The following is an 8,774-nucleotide window of genomic DNA, read 5'->3' on the forward strand; positions in this document are numbered from 1 at the left end:
TCGCGCTCGCGACTTGGGCGTTTTTCTTTGCTGAGACTTGCTTCGTAGCGCGACTTGGGCGTGCCACTTAGCACGGCCGGGGCGTGCTCTCCCCTGACCTTCAAGTGTGTTAATCTCTTTTCTATGGCACGGGCGTGTTGATGGGCACGCCTGAGGCGTGCTCTTCTCTGACCTTCAAGTATCAACACCTTGGAAAAAATGCACGGGCGTGCTTCGGGGCACGCCTGGGTGGGCTGGCTTCTCATCTCATGGCACGGGCGTGCCACCCAGCACAGCTAGGGCGTGCTTGGTTCTGGATTTCCACTTTTTCCTACAAAAACTTAACTAAACAAAAGAACACTTATGGAGAAAATTTGAGATTTTGACAAATAAAATAGGGAATAAAAATAAATAAATGGACGAAAATTAAGCAGGAAAAGTAGATGGGTTGTCTCCCACAAGCACTTTTGTTTAACGTCGTTAAGTTCGACGCACTTATCCTAGCTTAGGCTAGGCAAGACCAATTGTAGTCTTGATGGGTTCAAAGTTTTCATCATGATAGCTTCTCAAACGTTGAGCATTTACCTTGAAACTGCGATTCGACTTACCATCCACTATTTCAATCGCGCCATGAGGAAAGATTTCCTTGATTGTGAATGGTCCAGACCACCTAGAGCGCAACTTACCAGGAAAAAACCGAAGTCTAGAGTTATAGAGCAACACCTGCTGGCCTACCTTTAGATCCCTCATGATAATGCGCTTATCATGCCATTGTTTAGTGTGATCTTTGTATATTTTGGCATTTTCATAAGCGTGAAGGCGCATTTCATCCATCATATTTAGCTGTAGCAATCGCTTTTGACCAACCTCCTTTGCATTAAAGTTAAAAAATTGAATGGCCCAAAACGCCTTATGTTCTAACTCTACAGGAAGATGACAAGCCTTACCATACACCATGCGATATGGAGACATACCTATAGGCGTTTTAAATGCCGTTCTGTAGGCCCATAGAGCATCGTCTAGCTTTTTGGACCAATCCTTTCTCGATTGTCCAACAGTGGTTTCGAGGATCTTTTTGATTTCTCTGTTAGTGACCTCTACTTGTCCACTGGTTTGAGGATGATATGGAGTACCTCCGTCCGTGATTATCGCCCTGGGAGTTCCATGCCTTGTAAAAATGTTTTTCTTGATGAAGCTCATCACACTTTTGGCATTGTTATTTGGAAGAGCAACAGCTTCTGCCCACTTTGACACATAATCCACCGCCACTAGAATGTATTGATTTGAATATGATGGTGGAAAAGGTCCCATAAAGTCCAGACCCCATACATCGAAGATTTCGACTTCAAGGATGCTGTTCAGGGGCATTTCATGTCTCTTCGAAATGTTACCTAACCTTTGACAACGATCACAAAGACGAACATAGTTATAAGCATCTTTAAAAAGATTAGGCCAATACAAACCACTTTCTAGTATACGCGCAGCTGTCTTGTTTGCTCCAAAGTGGCCTCCACATTCCATGGAATGACAGAATTTAAGGACACTTTCTATTTCAGTTTCTGGTATACATCTCCTGAAGAGCTGATCACTACAATACTTGAACAAAAATGGCTCCTCCCAATAGTAGAATTTGACATCATGAAAAATTTTTTTTCTTTGTTGGTAAGAAAAATTGGGAGGAGGGATTTTGCAAACAAGATAATTAACAATGTCAGCGTACCAGGGGGTTTGAGCGTTTGCCACTAGAAGAAGTTGCTCATGAGGAAAGCTTTCATTGATTTGTAGCTCGCTTGTGTCTTCTTCCCCCAATTCAAGCCTGGAAAGATGGTCAGCAACGAGGTTCTCGGTCCCCTTTTTGTCGCGAATTTCTAGGTCAAATTCTTGCAATAGAAGTACCCAACGAATGAGTCTTGGCTTTGCATCTTTCTTTTCCAGCAAGTATTTGATGGCGGAGTGATCTGTGTAGACTATTGTTTTAGCTCCAATTAGATATGCCCTGAATTTGTCAAAAGCAAAAACAATAGCCAACAATTCTTTTTCCGTAGTTGCATAGTTTAATTGCGCATCATTCAATGTGCGACTTGCATAATAAATAACATGCAACTTCTTGTCTTTTCTTTGTCCAAGAACAGCTCTTACAGCATGATCACTAGCATCACACATAAGCTCAAAAGGTAAAGTCCAATCTGGTGTAGTGATGATCCGGGCTGAGATTAACTCCTTCTTCAACCTGTTAAAAGCATCTAAACATTCTTTGTCAAAATCAAATGGAACATCTTTAATTAACAAATTGCAAAGAGGTTTAGTGATTTTTGAGAAATCCTTTATGAATCTCCTGTAAAACCCTGCATGCCCAAGAAAACTTCTTATGCCCTTCACTGTGTTAGGGGGAGGTAGTTTTTCAATTACCTCAATTTTTGCCTTGTCTACTTCAATCCCCTTTTGAGAGATTTTATGCCCTAGGACAATACCTTCGCTAACCATGAAGTGACATTTTTCCCAATTTAACACAAGGTTAGTATTTTCACATCGTTGCATCACTAAAGATAAATTATGAAGGCATGCATCGAAGGAAGAACCAAATACAGAAAAATTATCCATGAATATTTCAATAAATTTTTCCACCATATCAGAAAAGATGGACATCATGCACCTTTGAAAGGTTGCAGGGGCATTGCATAGCCCAAAAGGCATTCTCCTATAGGCAAAAGTGCCATAAGGACAAGTGAATGTAGTTTTCTCTTGGTCTTCAGGGGCTATAGGTATTTGGAAGTATCCTGAATAGCCATCTAAGAAACAATAAAAAGGATATCCTGCAAGCCTTTCAAGCATTTGATCAATAAAGGGAAGGGGAAAGTGATCTTTGCGTGTTGCTTTATTTAATTTTCTATAATCTATACACACACGCCAACCTGTGACTGTTCTTGTGGGGATTAATTCATTGTTTTCATTAGAAATAACAGTCATACCTCCCTTCTTTGGAACAACTTGGACAGGACTTACCCAATTACTGTCTGAAATTGGATAAATGATGCCGGCATCTAAGAGTTTAATAATTTCAGCCTTAACTACCTCCTTCATGTTAGGATTCAGTCGCCTTTGATGTTCGATTGAAGGTTTGTAGTCTTCTTCCATCAAGATTTTATGCATGCACACACTTGGGCTTATTCCTTGTAGATCTGAGATAGACCATCCTAATGCTTTCTTGTGCCTACGTAGAACCTGCAACAACCTTTCCTCTTGATCAAGTGTTAAGTAAGAAGAAATAATAACAGGAAAAGAATGATCTTCACCTAAGAATGCATGTTTTAGATGAGGTGGAAGTTGTTTCAGTTCATGCGTAGGTGATTCCTTTTCTTTTTCATTCAAGATACTTGATTCATTAACGTTATTTTCAACATGCAAAGTGGTCTCCACACATTCATCGACTACGTCAATTCTAAAACAGTCTCCATGATCCATAGGGAGTTTACAAGATTTAAGTACATCAAATACAATCTCTTCCTGTCCAACTCTAAGAGTCAACTTACCCTCATAGACATCTATCAATGCTCTTGCAGTTGCAAGAAAAGGTCTTCCAAGGATTAGAGATCCTTCCCTGTCTTCATCAATATCAAGAATAACAAAATCAACAGGAAAAATGAATGTACCTACCTTTACAAGCACGTCTTCTACAATCCCTCTAGGATATTTAATTGAACGATCTGCTAATTGCAAAGACATCCTTGTTGGTTTGAGCTCTCCCATACCTAGCATCTTAAAAACTTCATAGGACATAAGATTAATGCTAGCACCTAAATCTGCCAAAGCCTTTTCAAAGTCAAGATTACCAATGTTACAAGGGATAGAAAAACTTCCTGGATCTTTTAACATTGGAGGCAGTTTGTTTTGGATAATTGCACTGCACTCCTCAGTTAACATTACCGTTCCTTGATCATCAATTTTTCATTTCTTGCTCAAGATATCTTTTAGGAATTTAGCATAGCTAGGCATTTGAGCAAGAGCTTCAGCAAAAGGAATATTAATTTGAAGCTTCTTAAACACATCCAGAAACTTGAGGAAGCTCTTGTCATCTTGTGCTTTCTTTAATCTTTGTGGAAAGGGAACAGGGGGAACATAGGGTTTTACCTCTTCTTTTTCCTCTAAATCAATGATAGGCACTTTTGATTGTTCTTTTTCCTCCTTTTCTTTCCTCAGTGGTTCATCTAATTGTTTGCCACTCCTCAAGGTGATAGCCTGCACTTGTTCTTTTGGATTCTTTTCAGTATTGCTAGGTAACGTACCTTGAGGTCGAGATGCCATCATGTTTGCGAACTGTCCTAGCTGAATTTCCAAATTTCTTATTGCAGCCTGCTGGATTTTATGGTTCTCTCTAGTTTCATTCATGAATTCCATGTGTGATTTGGAAAGAGCAGTGAGGAGGTCATCATGAGATTTCTTTTCCGGAGGATGGAAACCAGGTGGTGCATTCAAGGCATTGTTAGGATTACCATATGATAGATTAGGATGATTTCTTAGCCTGTTATCATATGAATTTGAATAAGGATAATTCTTTCTTCCTTGATTCATCACATAGTTCACTTGCTCCAAAGTTGGTGGATTTAAAGAGTCCATGATGCATTCCCCAATTCCATGTTGTCCATTGCACCTATCACACACTTGCATAACAGAATTTACAGGATTAGTAGTTAACATGTCCAATTTCCTTACCATGTTATCTACCTTGGCATTAAGTGCTGTAATGGCATCTATTTCATAGACTCCTGCGGTCCTTCTTCTTTCGGTATTGTTTTGGTAATGGCTGTTGCTTGCCATTTCCTCTATTAACTCATATGCTTCATCAATTCCTTTCTTTTCAAAGGATCCACCTGCAGCTGCATCTAAGGTAATTTTGATGTTAGGAGATAATGCATTATAGAAAGTTTGTACCTGTAACCACTTGGGCAAGCTGTGATGTGGGCACTTTCTTAGCAAGTCCTTGAATCTTTCCCAAGCTTCATACAAGCTCTCTTGATCATGATGAGCAAATGTCATTATCTCATTGCGCAGCTTGGTGGTTTTTGAGGATGGGAAGAATTTAGCTAGGAATTTTTGAGCTAATTCATCCCATGTTGTAAAACTTCCAGCGGGACACGATTGTAACCATGATCTAGCCTTATCCCTAAGAGTGAATGGAAAAAGTCTTAATTTGATTGCATCTTCAGAAACACCATTTTGTTTGAATGTGTCACAAATTTCCAGAAAATTGGTGATGTGAGCATTAGGATCTTCACTAGGCAAACCTCCATATTGGATCGAGGTAGAGAGCATTTGAATGATTGCGGGTTTAATCTCAAAGTTATTAGCTTCTACCCTAGGTCTAGTAATACTTGAGGTTGTCCCATTCAGATTAGGTGTTGTATAGTCCCTTAAGGTACGGATCGGATGTTGAAGTGGTGGTCCAACTATGTTCTCGTTTTCGATTTCGTCAGCCATGTCTGCCTGTTGTTCGATTTTTACTTCTTGTGGTTTTCTTGCAGCGTTGAGCCTTCGAAGAGTTCGTTCAATTTCCGGATCAAAGATTAGAGGTTCAGTCCTCCTTGATCTCCTTTGCATAAAACAACCTGGAACAGTACTTAAAAGAAAATTAAATAAAAACGAAAGAGTGTCTAAATTAATAACAGGGTAATTCGTATTGATATTGATACGCCAGTCCCCGGCAACGGCGCCAAAAACTTGACAACGGTTTTCGCAAGTGTACGAAATCGCTACAAGTAATATAGAGTGAGAGAGTATCGTATCCACAGGGATTGTTTATCAATTACCAAAATTGTGTTAACCTATTATTATTTAGACGATGATAAAAGAGATTTGCTATAAGGTAAATAAAATTTAAAATAGAAACAGAAGAAATCAAACACAAAAAATTCAGGTGAAAAGAAATCAGAGAAGTAGATTACTAGGGAATTTGATTTCACTTAATTCTATCCAGCTTATACTATTAGTTCATTAATCAAGTTTAATTGTTCAAGTAGGAGAAAACAACCCTAAGGTTACTAACAAGCTCTCCCGATTTATTGTTAGCTATTCTAATCCAATTTAATCACCTATCTTAATAATGAAATTAAACATGAATCAGATCATTAGGTTTTATGGTTGTTTTATGAATTCACAACTTAATACTTTATTAACTTATGAAAGCCCCCCTTGAGTCAAACCATATAGTTTCCACATCAAGTTATTATTCTCAAGTAAATTATTACCTTGTTCATATCAATAACCCTTCTCCCGAATGTGATTATTGAAATAATTCAATCCAGGGGAATTTTTCTGCCTGGAAGCCTTAAGCACAATAATAAGTTATAACAAGAACAAAGAAAAATAAATCTAACATTATAAGCTGGAATCGAATTAAATTACATCAAATCCCTAGTATAAAAGTTTAGCTAGACATAGTAATTAAATTAAGCTCAATCATACTTGAATCATTCATTATATTTAAATACACTAATAGAGAAAGAAACAAGATGAAGAGTTTAGAATAAAAACTGTATCACAACTATGTTGATGGCTTCCTTGAATCTTAGCACAATTATTTGAAGCTTGAAATCTTTGAGAAGAAGAGAATTATGTAAAGTGTTGCACAAAAAAAAACGAGATCCCCTGCTATGAGAAGTTTCTTTCTTTATATAGAGGTCCTGAAGGCAAGTCTGACTCTTTTTAGGAAATAGAATCCTTATTTAGTGCAAAATCCTTTATAGGAGATCATAACTGTTTAGGCTCTTGATTTCTTCTTGATTAGGACTCCTTTTTCTTCAAGAATAGGTCCAGGTCTTGTTCAGTGTGTTTAGGAAACTCCCTGAAGTCGGCCCATGTGAGAAAGGCTTGATTTGCGTGTTAAATTCACGCTGGTTCCGCCTGGGCAACACGGGTGTGCTAGGTAGCACGGGCTAGGCATGCTGTAGTCTGGAGGTCTGGCTAGTGAAGCACGGGGCGTGCTAGGTAGCACGGGCTAGTGAAGTACTGAGGCACGGGCGTGCTACATAGCACGGCTTGGGCGTGCTCTTCTCTGGAAGTCTGTCTAGAGTTGCCATGGGCGTGCTATGCTTGACACGCCCTGGTCCCATTATAGCACGGCCGTGCCGTTTGACACACCCTGGCCGTGCTCTCTTCTGTCTCTACTTTGGTTTACTTGGCCTCTAGCACGGGCGTGCCTTCCAGCACGGGCTGGGCGTGCTAGAAGCTGAGTGCCTTGCATTCTAAAGTTCTTTTCTGCGCCAAATTTCTGCAATTTTCCCTTAGATCAAGCGGATTAAAGACCAAGGAAGTTTTTAAACACAATTACACTAAAAGTGATTTAAAATTAAATTAAAAAAGTAAAAACTTACTAAAATTCTAATAAAAACTATATTAAAAACACTATAAAATTTACACTTATCAATTGTTTGACTTTATTGCTTAAATTGAGAATGTCATTTGGCTTTTATGCTTTCCAAGCATTTTCCAACTTCATTTATTGAGCCCTAATTTTTGCCTAAGCCGCCCTTTCAGGTTTTCAACTTAGCGAGCTTACCCATTTTTGTCTAAGCCGCCCTTTTTGGGTTTTCAGCTTAGCGGGCCCCGACTTTTGCCTAAGCCGCCCTTTCAGGTTTTCGACTTAGCGGGTTTTTCTTTTTTTTTTCTTTTTTTTCTTGTTTTCTTCTTTTTTTTTTTTATTTGGCAAAGAAGAATGAAATTATGAAATGATTTTTTTTATTAATGTTTAGACCGCGCCCAAAGAGGGCTGCCTACATATCTCCGATATATAATTTCTTTTTTCCCAAAGAGAATCAGGTCTAATGTAGTTCATCTTACATTATGCAATGATTACAATTACACAAAATATCTTTTTAACTGATCTAAATTACATGGATTAGTGAATTCCAAACCATCCAAATCAGTCAAAATAACGGCTCCGCCTGACAATATCTTCTTTAACACATAGGGTCCAGCTCAATGAGGATGAAACTTCCCACGTTGATCTGTGATTGGCTGTCTAATCTCCTTCAGAACCAAACAACCTTCTTCCAGTTTCCGGTCTTTGACCTTCTTATTGAAATGCCGCGCCATTCTTCTTTGATAAACTTGAGTTTGGTGGATTGCTCGCAATCGCTTTTCATCCATACCCAAGAGTTGCAAATGATAATTCTCAGCCTAATTTGCTTCGCTGATCTGGCTTTCCCGGATAACCCTTGCCGACTGAACTTCCAGCTCAATAGGCAACACTGCTTCCATGCCATATACTAAGGAATACGGGGTTGCCCCAATAGGCGTTCTGATTGAAGTCCTGTATCCCCACAAGGCATTTGGCAATTGTTCGTGCCAAGCTCTATGCTTTTGAACTGTCTTCTGCAAAATGACCTTTATAGCCTTGTTTGCAGCCTCTATGGCCCCATTTGTTTGTGGACGATAGGGTGAAGATTTGTGATGCTGAATCTTCTTTTGCTTCAGTAGGTCCAAAAATTTACTTTGAAAATGAGACCCGTTATCAGTAATGATCTCAAATGGTGTTCCATACCGCCAAAGGATGTTGGTATGTGAATACCCAAATTTTGAGGCTCAGAAAGCCTGTTTTCCCGGACTGCAAACAGTCCGGCCGGACCGGAGGCTATTTCGGAAGTTCACCGAAAATATGTCAATATGGTACTTAAAACGTCCGGAATGTCGCGAGGATCGCAGAACAGGTCCCGGAATATTTTTCGGAGGTCCGGAACTCCCAAAAAGGCCCCCGGAGCGAGGCACGGTGTCCACACCGGCCACTGGACACGGCCGCGCCT

The 8,774-nt window shown here is 39.4% G+C and overlaps 1 non-coding gene across 1 annotated transcript; it reads left to right on the forward strand.

Moving 5' to 3' along the window:
* Window positions 1-4,924: 4,924 nt before the first annotated feature.
* On the forward strand, window positions 4,925-5,031 carry LOC149495650 (small nucleolar RNA R71). The gene has a single exon (XR_016321535.1). It is a non-coding gene; the product is annotated as a small nucleolar RNA R71 (small nucleolar RNA).
* Window positions 5,032-8,774: the final 3,743 nt, after the last annotated feature.

This window comes from Jatropha curcas, chromosome 6 (genome assembly GCF_041381405.1).
Source record: "Jatropha curcas cultivar XTBG-Jc1 chromosome 6, XTBG_Jcur_1.0, whole genome shotgun sequence".
Lineage (NCBI taxonomy): Eukaryota > Viridiplantae > Streptophyta > Magnoliopsida > Malpighiales > Euphorbiaceae > Jatropha > Jatropha curcas.